The sequence below is a fragment of the Helianthus annuus genome, chromosome 9 (assembly GCF_002127325.2).
Source record: "Helianthus annuus cultivar XRQ/B chromosome 9, HanXRQr2.0-SUNRISE, whole genome shotgun sequence".
Lineage (NCBI taxonomy): Eukaryota > Viridiplantae > Streptophyta > Magnoliopsida > Asterales > Asteraceae > Helianthus > Helianthus annuus.
Window position 1 is genome coordinate 55,846,232 of NC_035441.2, and position 12,285 is coordinate 55,858,516.

Below are 12,285 nucleotides of genomic sequence, written 5' to 3' on the forward strand. Positions count from 1 at the left end.
TTAAAACACATTCATATATATATTACAAGTTATTTTTAATGATCAATCAGGTTGCATGTCATCTATATCATTAATCATGTCATTTTTCACAAAAATCGCTTCTGTTGACTTTTTAGAAATAGGTTTGACTCGACATTAAGCATGCATGTAGTGGGAATCAGTTAGTACCCTTTAGAGGGTTTGTTTCCCACATAAATACCAATCTATAACAAGTTTCAATTCGAGAAATGACTGAAAGAAATCCGTTTAATCAGAAAGTCAAAGGTTATGAACACCCAGTTTGACTTTTAGCAATAATCACTACAAAAACGGATTAAAGAACGAATTGAAGGCTTACAAGAGTCCTATAGATGTTTAGTGAACACTAGGATCGGCCTTGTTGCTCAGATTTCCTCCAGAAAGCTTGCTTGAAGTCCTTGAATATTGAGAGCACTTGGTTACAATGAAAAATGATCAAGAAATGTGATCAAGACCTGATTTAAAGCCATAATTTCGAGGTTCCTGTAGTGGTAGGCATGCATGGCATGTTATTGGTGCATTTAGAGGCGAAAACAACTGTAACCAACTCAATTTCGGACTCAAAATGACCCAAATACGATTTTCTGTCGCTGGGCAACCCACGCGGCCCGCTTGGGCTTTCCCAGGCGGGTCGCCTGACCCCTGGTTCAGCCAAACAACTTTCACACATTGGCAGCTTTGACCCCTGAACTTGTACGCGATGTTTCGGCTACTTTTCTCGACCCGTAAACCCCCAAACTTGGTTTCTAAGAACCTTAGGACTTTTACCAACATGGTAATGCCCTCGGATAACTTTGCGCTCAACCGAAAAGCCCTGAAATTCGACGTTGACGCTTTTAGTCCCTTAAGTACGGTTTTGGCCATAACTTTCTCATACGTTGACGAAACTTCATGAAATTTTAACCACATATTCTAGTGAGTATATTTTAGCTATACAAAGCTTCGGGTCTGCCAAAAGTTCACTCAGAGGTATAAATTAAACATGTTGACACTTTTGGCCCCTATAGTTTGAAATACTTCACTTTTGTGCAATTTCCGCGTCGTATGATCCATGAACCATCCGTTAAAGGTTATAAACATTATGTGGGGTTATCATAGAGCCTATTTATCCATTGTTGACACTTTGGACCCTTACGTTCCATAGTTTTCACTGTTTGTCACTTTTAGTCCCTCTAAAGTATGTTTTCACATAACGGAACCTTATGACACGTGTCAAGACATTATTGGACGAAATTTTTCGAGGTGTTACACTCACCAAGTCTGCTCACTTCTTGGCAATCAAAGAAACGGACAAGTTTTCCACACTTGCAGACAAATACTTGAAGGAAGTAGTCTCAAGGCACGGGGTGCCCACCTCTATCATTTCGGATCGGGATGCACGATTCACGTCAGAACTATGGAAAGCGATGCACAAATCTTTTGGCTCACTGTTAGACATGAGCACAGCATATCATCCTCAGACGGATGGGCAGTCTGAGCGAACGATCCAGACTCTAGAAGACATGCTTCGGGCATGTGTCATCGATTTCGGCAACAGCTGGGAGAAGCATCTCCCATTAGTGGAGTTTTCGTATAATAACAACTATCACACCAGCATACAAGCCGCTCCATTCGAGGCATTGTACGGGCGTAAATGCCGGTCACCTCTCTGTTGGGCAGAGGTGGGGGATAGTCAAATCACGGGTCCAGAGATTGTAGTGGACGCCACGGAAAAGATTGCACAAATACGACAACGCATGGCGGCAGCACGCGACCGTCAGAAAGCCTACGCGGACAAGCGTAGAAAGCCATTGGAATTTCAGGTCGGGGACCGGGTTTTACTTAAAGTCTCACCCTGGTAGGGTGTGGTACGTTTTGGCAAACGGGGCAAACTAAATCCACGGTACGTCGGACCATTTGAAATCATTGAGAAGATTGGCAAAGTGGCCTACAAGCTAAACCTACCAGCTGAACTCGGGGCAGTTCACAACGTATTCCATGTGTCGAATCTGAAGAAATGCTTGTAAGACGAGACCCTCGTAATTCCTTTGAAAGAACTCACTATCGACGAACAGCTGCACTTCGTCGAGGATGTTAAGGTCCTCAAACATAAGAGAATCCCTCTTGTCCGAGTTCGTTGGAACTCCAAACGTGGCCCAGAGTACACCTGGGAACGCGAAGACCAGATGACAGAAAAGTATCCCCAGTTATTCGGAACCAATACAACCACTACTGAGGCTGAAGCTACTACTGCGGAATTTCGGGACGAAATTCCAGATCAACGGGGGGAGGATGTGACACCCCAGGAAAACCAGTGAACGATATAACCTACCTAGCTTCCTCAGTGAGTGCGTACCAAATTTCGGGACGAAATTTCTTTTAAGTTGGGGATAATGTGACAACTCGTGTTTCGAACCTACTTTGTGTAACATATGTGACCGTGTTGCGATTATATGAGCTTTGATTTATTGAATGTTATTATGTGCATGTATGTACGTTATTGAATGTGTGTATTAAACGCACAACATGATCCAATCGCACAACACTACACCCAATCGCACAAGCCCACTAGGGGCCGTATTCTTTGTATTCGGACCGAAGGGGGCAACCCATGATGGGCCGGCCCACTCTCCTTGAGCGTATAACACTTAGGGGGAAAAGGTTTTACCTTTCACAACTTGTAAAGCAATAACACACTCAAACCCTAGTGCCCTCTTTCTCTCCCTCACATACCCGACGGCAAGCACACCCGTGCTATCGAAGATCTTTATTCGGATCACCCTCTCCTACTCTTAGTCGGTTAGTATTTCACTATTTATGCTTGGTCACATGTTGTTATGATTCCATGATTCGATATAATGGTATGATGAATAATAATGTTTATGTAATGATGTTCTTGTGAACCGGATTTGTACGATGATGTTAATCGGTTATCATGTCTTGTTTTCGGATTTATTTGCATGATGATTTAGTATCGAATGTAGGTAATCGGCTGTATGTTCGTGTATTCGAACCAAGTATGATTTGATAAGTAATTGTTCATACTCGAATGTGAATAGAGTTCATGTAAATTAACGAATAAATTGCCCTGTTTGATCGATGGTATGCTAGATGGATAGTTGAAAATTATGTTGATTGATCTGAATTGTGAAACTGCTAAATCTGTTTGCTAATATTACGGAACTGATTGAGCTGCAAATTATGGAAATCAGGAAGTCTGTTACATGCTTAGTCTCGACACAGGTTGCGAGTCGAGAACTCCTAGTCTCGACTCGAGACCTCAACACCGACACAAAACAGCACAACCCGAGACCCCTATTGCGAGTCCTGTTGCGACTCGAGACCTGACTCGAGACCACCCAGTCTCGAGTGATATATGCACTAGTCGAGACCTCCTTGTTGCGACTCGAGACCCTGAAACCAATACCACTCGAGATCGTTAGTCTCGACTCGAGACCATGAACACTTGCACATTTTATCGGACTTGCACTGTCACGAGCCCAACTGATTGGGCCGGATACTTGGACTAGTTTACGTGTTTACTATTGGGCTGCTATGAAATGCTTATACATGAATTGCCATGACTATACTTGTGTACTTTGCGTGAAGAACATACGGGCTATATTCAAATACGAACCTGACCTGTATAATAACCATACTAGGACGTGGTTGATCGCTATATAGTTTAACCGACTTTCTGTGTATCTGCCGAGCAAACGAAGGTGAGTTCACACAGCCAAGGCATGGGGTTCCCGGGTGGGAATGGGATTGGATGACTTATTGTATATACTCAGATGGTAGAACCTCACGATAAGATACGACTAGACTAGTAACACTTATTGAACTGATCTTCGCACACCTGCCAAGGGTTGGCCGCGATATTATGACTGACTTCGCACACCTGCCATAGGAAGGCCGCGAACTAAATGTACTAATCTTCGCACACCTGCCTGGGAGGCCGCGATACAAATAAACCTAGTCTAGAATACTTGGGAAAACATCCCCTAATATCTTCGCATACCTGCCTGGGAGGCCGCGATGGAAACTAATACGATACATGACATAACAAACGAACATACTACTACTCACACTATACTATTTCTGAACTATTAACTGTGAACTCGCTCAACTAGTTGTTGACTCTCTGCTCCATGCCTTGCAGGACCTTAGGTACTTATGGAGCTTGCACAAGGAGGAGCAGGTCGTTGTGGGATACGGAGCGTAGACGTTATGATAAACAATTGAACTTATAACTTTACTTTGGGTTTTCATATTATGCTTCCGCTACTTAATTTACGTTTTGTTGAACATAAATCATGTCGTGATGAATTACATTAACTACTTTTAATATTAGATGCTATGTTCGATATGATTGGTGGCTTGATCCTGGTCACGTCATGCCTCCAAGCGGTGGTACTCCGCGTGTGGATTTTGGGGGTGTGACACTTTCGAACTTCGCGAATTGCTCATTGGTCTTTTGACGAATTAACCTACCGGGGTACGGAACTCGAGGAGCCTTGGTAGGCTCTAGTGACGGAGGGGAGTTCTTCTCCTGCAGAGGTGGGGGTACCGTTTCTTCTGTCGGCGGCGGCGCTTCTGCAGGCCCCACGGTGCGGTTTCGTAGCGTGATGAGATGAACTTGCGCTTTTGGGTTTGTTTCGGTATTGCTAGGTAATGGCCTTGCGGTCTCTCGGCAAAATTTTGAGCTATTTGATTTAATTGTTTTTCTATGTTTTGAATACTAGCTTGTTGATTTCTAAAATTTGATTCTAATTGTAGAAATCTTTCCGAGTTTTTCTTTTCAGTGTCGGAGATGAGGCGAGATACAGTATCTTTAAGCCTTTCTCGTCCACTTTGTTGTTGAGTGAAATTTTGTGACTCATTTCTTGGTTGTTGAAAGTTTGTTCGTTGGGTTTGTTGGTTACTACTATTGCCGGGTTCTCTCCAACCAAGGTTTGGGTGGTTTCGCCATCCTTGGTTGTAAGTGCCCGTTGGAGGACCCGACGGCCTAGGTCTATTATCAATGTAGCTTACCGATTCCTGTTGATCATCTGTTTCTTTCATACAACTCCAATTTTCATGTGGCCCACCACACCCTTCACACGCCATAACCGAGACTGTTTTTGTCATTTCTAACTTTTTTATTTTTGAAGAAAGGGCCTCGATTTGGGCTTGTAAAGAAGTGTTTTCATTGACCTTATGGGCGCCCGGGGCAATAGATTTATTGCCTCGGGGGGTGTGCCATTGAAAATTGGTTTGAGCAATTTCCTCAATTTGGTTATATATTTCATGCGGGCGTCGATTACCTAAAAGTCCCCCGGAGCTAGAATCAAGTGTCTGCCTTGTGTGTGGCAACAATCCATTATAGAAAGTGGAAACTTGTTGCCATATCGCAAGGCCATGATGTGGACACTTGCGTAATAACTCCTTGAACCTTTCCCAAGTTTCATATAAGGATTCCCCGTCCTCTTGTGAATATGTATTAATTTCAGTCATTAATTTAGCCGTTTTAGCGGGAGGGAAATACTTATATAGAAATTTTTGGGCTAGTTCATCCCAGGTATTTACCGATCCAGCTGGGAGGGCGTTGAGCCAAGCTTTCGCTCAGTCTTTTAGTGAGAAAGGAAACATTCGGAGGTGGATGTCGTCGTTTGATGCTCCATTGATCCGAAAGGTATCACATATTTCTAAGAAATTAGTAATATGTAGATGGGGATCCTCGCCCGCAAGCCCATGGAAGGTTGCGGAGTTTTGGAGCATTTGTATCAAATGCGGCCGAAGTTCGAAGTTATTAGCTTCAACATTCGGAGCATTGATAGCGGTGCCTAGGTTACCTACGGTGGGTCGTAGATAATCCATGAGGGTACGTTGGTCCGCCATTGGAGGTGGATCACCCGAAACTTTCTCTTGGTTTTTAGCTTTTAATCTTTTTCTGAGAAAGCGTTCGGGTTCTTCTAGAGGTTCTTTTATGTCCTTATTAGAACTGGAGCTCATACACTATGTAGGATTGGCGTCTGGTTCCAAGTCCTGCAATAAAAACAGAAAAGAAGGCTGGTCAGAAGGTTCACCACGGCCCCGTGTTCAGCGAACACGGCCCGTTGTCGGAGTTACAGTGATTGTTTTCCAGATCCCAGTTACTGGAAGTTGGACACGGCCCCGTGTTGCACCGACACGGCCCCGTGGTCAGCCTTCTGTAACTTGGAAAACTAAAAACAGCCAGTAACAATGCTGGGCACGACCCGTGTCTGACCAGGCACGGCCCGTGCTGAGCTCTGCAGAAGCTGAAAAATCATGAAAAATCCTAAAAATTTAAAAGAAAAATAAAAATATGATTAGGCCGTTGATTCCTAACTTTCTTAAAATCCTTGTGTCCCCGGCAACGGCGCCAAAAACTTGATGTGCGTGAAGTGTGTTATATTTTTTATATATATTTTAAGCCCTTTTACACTTTTAGCCAAGTTTTAAATTTATAAAACACGATATTTACTAACACTAAACACACATATGGACAAGTGCACCCATCGTGGACGTAGTATAGTGTTGGTAAGATACCGAGGTCGTCCAAGGACACAAAAGCTTTTAGTACCGGTTTATCCTCAACGTCTAATCAAATCAAAAAGTTAAAAAAAAGGTTTTTAAACTAGAAAAATAAAAATTAACTAAATGCTGAAAAATAAAAATAAAATAAAAATAGATAGACAAGATGAATCACTTGGATCCGACTCGTGTATTAGTATAACCTTTGATTATTTTCGCACTTTTGCACTTCTTTAAGAGATTATCTTAGTTATTGTAGTAGGCCCCTCTTTTGAAGGCGACGTTACCCTCAACCCAGTAGTTTGAGTCAGCAAGGATACAATCCTAAAGGGTTGGATTATTGGAAGACAATGAATTAAGTTATTAATGCAAATTGTGGTAGGCCCCGCTTTTGGCGGTGACGTTACCCTCGGCTAAGTAGTCTGAGTCAGCAGGGATACAGTCCTAAATAGCCGGGTTATAGTATTAACAGTAGTTAACTTATGAGGGGGTCAAAGAGTTTGGATCCCCGCCATCCAATACCTATGGGCATTGAAGGAGATCCTACTAAATTTGACCCAGGTCCCTTGCAGGACCTCTAAACGCTAAACAAGGGCAAGACCCTTACCAAACCGTTCCCTTAACCCCCGACCAGGTAGCCAACATACCTCCATATAGACCGTGGAGATATGAATGGTGAAAATCTTTTATTTTATATAGACAGTAAAATAATGCCAAGACACCACGGACAAACGATAAGGAAAGATCACCTTCAACATAAGCAACTAGTTATTAAAGTCATTAATACAAAATCAAATAAAAAGTGCAAAAGATTAAAAATAAAAAGTATTATACTAAACACTTGTCTTCACCAAGTGATGTAAGAGACTTAGGCAAACATGGCCTTGATTGTCAAGAACTCTTACGATCAATCTTGGATCCCGAGACGACTCACACACTCTACGATGGACAATGGATGATGGTGGTGGATGATGGTGTTATGGTGGTGGTGGGTGGTGGATGAAGTGTGAGAGAGGTGGTGTGCCAAGGGATGACTTGGAATGAAACCAAGCACTCCTATTTATAAGCTGAACAGAAGGCTGGGCACGGCCCCGTGTCCGCTGGACACGCCCCCATGCCCGTCTGACACTCTCTCTCTTCATTAATTGTAATTCGCAATTACAATTAATGCGCCTGCTGTACTTTCGCCACGCCCCCGTGCTCACTGGACACGGCCCCGTGGTGGGCAATAGAAGCTTCTACAGGTTTGTCTTTTCTACTACTTCTTGGGCACGGCCCCGTGCTGGCTGAGCACGGGGCGTGTTCAGGCTTCTGTTTTCTCTTCTTTGCTTGGGTGGATGCTGTTGAGGGTTCGGGCAGTCTACTTTTGTTCCTTTTCTTGTATTTATGATAGAATTAGCTGTCTTTTTGCTTCTTTTGTGAATTTGAGCTCATTTAATCCTGAAAATACAAAAGGAAGACAAAAACACTCTTTTTCCAACATTAGTACTTAAAAAGGGTTAGTTTTATGCCTCATTTGATGTAATTTATATGTTGCATTTTACACACATCAGTTGGTTTGAGAACGGATTACTATCGGAGAGACAACTGATTCATGGGTTGAACATGAAACACCATCATGAACAGCTGATTCGGATAGAACGGGGCGATTCCCGTCCGATCGGACGAGTTGGACCTGATGGGGTTTCTATTGTTTGACACGTTGTCATACCGTCTCGGTCCAATCGCAAAACTTTCTAAACTTAACGGATTGTACAAGTTCTTAAAAAAACAGGGTACCCGAACGAATCGCCGTCCGATCAGATCACCATCCGATCGGACGACGATCCGACCAGGTGACTTGTGATTTTCAACACTTGAACATTTTACAAAACTTCGAAGAATATCAGTTCCCAACGAATAGTCATCCGATCGGATGACCATCCGATCAAATGACTATCCTACCAGGAGACTTGAATCTTTGTAACGTTCCACATAAACGGATCACCATTCGAGCGAACGGCCATCCGCCCGAATGACTGTCCGACCTGAAGACCTGATAAGTAGAAACATTTCCCATCTTTTAGAATGCTACAACGAAAACTTCAAGGTTCAAACAATGCACAAACACATCCCTCCCAAATGGACGACCCTCCGATCGAATGGTCATCCGTCCGGATGACCATCCGTTCGGACGGTCATCCGATCGGATCATCAATCCGTCCCACAACTCTCCGACACGTTGTTTAACTGTTGGTGCATGTTTGTGACAACAGCTTAGATTTGGTCTTTGGATATCTTGTAATTAGTTAAACGATAAACAGTTAGCGGGTTTAGCTTTGTAATAGTGAGATTATAGAGTTTGGGCTAAACTAAACCCATTTGGGTCTAGGGAACGAATTGGGCTTACCCAAGTAGTAAACCCTAGTCCAACTTGTAAACCTTGTGTTATATAAACAAGGTTAGGCTTTAGGGTTTAGGTTAATCAGTCAATTAGCCAAAATAGTTGTGTGAGAGATAGAATTTCGTGAGAGCTTTAGGGTTTGGACGAAATTGAGCTTGTTAGGGTTTTGGATTGATTGTAATTCGTGAGATTGATAATCAATAGAAAACCCGGTTTGATTGGAATTGTTGTTTCTGTTTTCTACACGTTTTCTGCTTATTCTGATTAAGAGGATTCCGCACTCTTGATTGGAAAGACGATTCTGTGAAGATTCATAACATCAAGGGGACCTACAATTGGTATCAGAGCGTTAGGCTCTTGAAGGCTCGGTTCAGAATTGTTTGCCGCAGAAACAGGGAGTGATTTCGATTTTTTGTTAAACCTGAAAATTAGGGTTTATAAATTTTCGAAATTTTTGTGTTGGTTGATAAAATTTTCGAATTTTTTGGCTATTTTGATCTTTTGGTTTGGTTGTTTGCTGTTTTGCAGGTGTTGGAGAAAGTTTTGGTTGATTGTGTTGAAGAATTTTGGTTGAAAGACTTGAAGATTCGAAGACTGTTCTTCGTGTTCTTCGTGGTTTTTAATCTGTTCTTCACAATTTTTTTGAAATTATTGTACTGATTAGGTTTTCTGTTTTTGCATATTTGTGTTAGCAGAATCCAGAAAATCATCAAAATTTCGAAAAGATCAACTTTCCATAATTACCTAGCGAATTTGAGTAATTTCGCCGCAGGACCAGCGAAATTACACTGACCAGCAGATTTACCAGCAAATTTAACAGTCTGATCAGCGAAATTGTTGTTTGACCCGGCGAAGTTAAATCCAAAGGCGACTTTGGTGACCGTGTAATTTTCCACAGCGAAATTACCACGGTTCTCGGCGAATTTACTGGTCGTCGTAATAGCGAAATTGACCAGCGAATTTGGCGAAATTGGCAGCGAATTTGATCAGCAAATTTAAACATTCCAGCGATTTTGACCAGCAAATTTAACTGATATACCAGCAAAATTAAGCCATTGGCCAGCGAAATTAAGCAAAACCAGCGAAATTAAGCAAAACCTGCGAAATTAAGAAAGGATTTAAGTGGTGGAATTTCAATTGCCAAGCGTCGGAAAATTTTCAGTGTTTTGCAAATAGAAATTGATCCGTTACTCGTTAGACAGAACCGTTTGCACCGTTGAACTCGTGTGATTTTTAGGACAAAAAAAAAACATGGCCAACTCTGGAAAATCCCGAATTCGGTTTTTGACATTATATATCATTGGACTCGTCTTTTCGAGACGATTCTAACGGTGTAATTTGGTAATCACTGTTTTTCGGATAATTTTGTACAGTTTTCTCAGTCTGCAACGTTTAAAATGTCGAACATGGCCAACTTGAATGCTCCTAAGATGATGAAGGTGGAGAACTATCTTACTTGGAAAAACAGCTTCAAATGCTTCATTGAATCTCAGGATGCACGCATGTGGATATGTATTGAAGATGGGTACATAAACCCAGTACATGATTTTGAGGGCAGACGACGTAGAACAGACTACGTGAACATGAATGAGGCTGATAAGAAAGTGTATGAAGCTGAAAAGAGAGCTTTAGCTGCAATAAAGTCATCCTTACCTGATAGCATCAAGCATACCTTCACAAAGTACACAAATTCAAAGGATATGTGGGATGCATTACAAAAGCGATATCAGGGAAATGAATGCGCCACTCAGGCATTCATGGCAGAGATAGTGCCAGTTGATGAGGCTGAAACTAGTGTGAGTGATGCTGAATCTCAAGTGGAGAATGCTGAAGCAAAAGTGGATGCTGAAGTAGAGAAAGAGAGTGAAGCTGAACAGGTTGTTGCTGATCAAACCACAGAAGTTCATGAGAAAGAGGTACAATCTAATTCTGTGTGTTTGAGGTGTTATGAACTACAGAGTGAGGTTGACAGATTGTCAGCACAAAACCAAAGTCTGGTGAGTGAGATGTCTAGCATAAAAGAGTCAAACTTTTTTGCTAAAAGAAATGAATCTCTATACTTGAAAAAGATAAAAGGTTACGAAAGTGAAATCGAAGCTTTAACATGCAAATTAAACGAAAAACTTCAAGTAATAGACTTAGCTCACGAAATGATGGCTGAGAAAACAAAAGAGAATTCTGAAAAATGCAAAGAGTTGTCAGATGCACAACTCAAAATTATTGAACTTGAACAGAAATTAAGTCAATTTAGAGATTCGTCTTTTGTTATGAAACACATGATGGGTGGGTTAAAGAAGAGTAATGACAAGACCACTGTGGGCTTCCAGGGCTTTAATGAAGTCCCACCTCCTCTTAGTCATGAGTATTCTTTCCTCCCTGATGAAGATGAGCTAGCAGCCCATATGTCTACTGCACCAAGTAGTTTCGGATCTACATCAAGTCAAGGTGAGCGGTCTGAGAGTGGTGATGCTAAGAAGAACAATAATAGGGAATCTTTGAAAAAGAAAAATTCACCTCCAAAGGGCAAAAATCAAACTTTTGTTAAAAAGATTAATTTTGTTCAAGGTAGTGATATGAAAAATGAAACTGCTGTTATTGAAAAAGAATCAAATGTAGAGTTTGCTAAAAATAAAAACAAAGAAAAATCTGAACTTAAGCAAACTGAACAAAATTCTTCCAAGGCATCATCACCATCTGATAAGGGATCTACCTCAGAGACTCCTGCTAAGAAGTTTTTGAAAAGGAGATCGTGCTTCCGGTGTCATGTAAAGGGACATGTAGCTAGCTGTTGTACTAACAAAAATAGTGAAGCACAAATGAGTGACAAACAAAGAGGGAAACTACCAGAGAAGAGTGGTGATAGTGAGGAGAAAGGTTCAAATTCTCCAAAGAAATATGTTCCTAAGCAACCACAGAATGTTGCTGTTGGTGTAGATAAGGCTGGAACAGGAACTCCATAAGTTCCACGTTTTCAAAGAAATCAACAAAGATTTCTGCCTAGATCTCCACCGGGCAGATATCAGAGACCTAGAATCAGTTCACCAAGAATGAACAATCAAAATTCGAATAATTTCAGAAGTCAATGTCAATATCAAAATCGATACCATGGTGGTCGAAATTTTTATAACAATGGCTTTAGAAATTATAACAATCAAGCTTCTTGGAATCAAAATTTAAAGTTTCAAAATCAAAATTTCCAAAGGTCAAATTGTCCAAATGTATATAGGAACCCTTAGGACCAAAGACCTTATGGAAATCAAAATCAAGTTCCAACAGGTCTGAGATCCAAGACTCCAGTTAGGAGTAATGGATATTGGATGGATGTTCCAGTGGTTGGTGAATTTGGACGACCCAAGACCATTAAGGCT

At 41.6% G+C, this 12,285-nt stretch overlaps 1 non-coding gene across 1 annotated transcript; it reads left to right on the forward strand.

Moving 5' to 3' along the window:
- Window positions 1–5,392: 5,392 nt before the first annotated feature.
- On the forward strand, window positions 5,393–5,499 carry LOC118482571. The gene has a single exon (XR_004868603.1). It is a non-coding gene; the product is annotated as a small nucleolar RNA R71 (small nucleolar RNA).
- The last annotated feature ends 6,786 nt before the right edge of the window (window positions 5,500–12,285 follow it).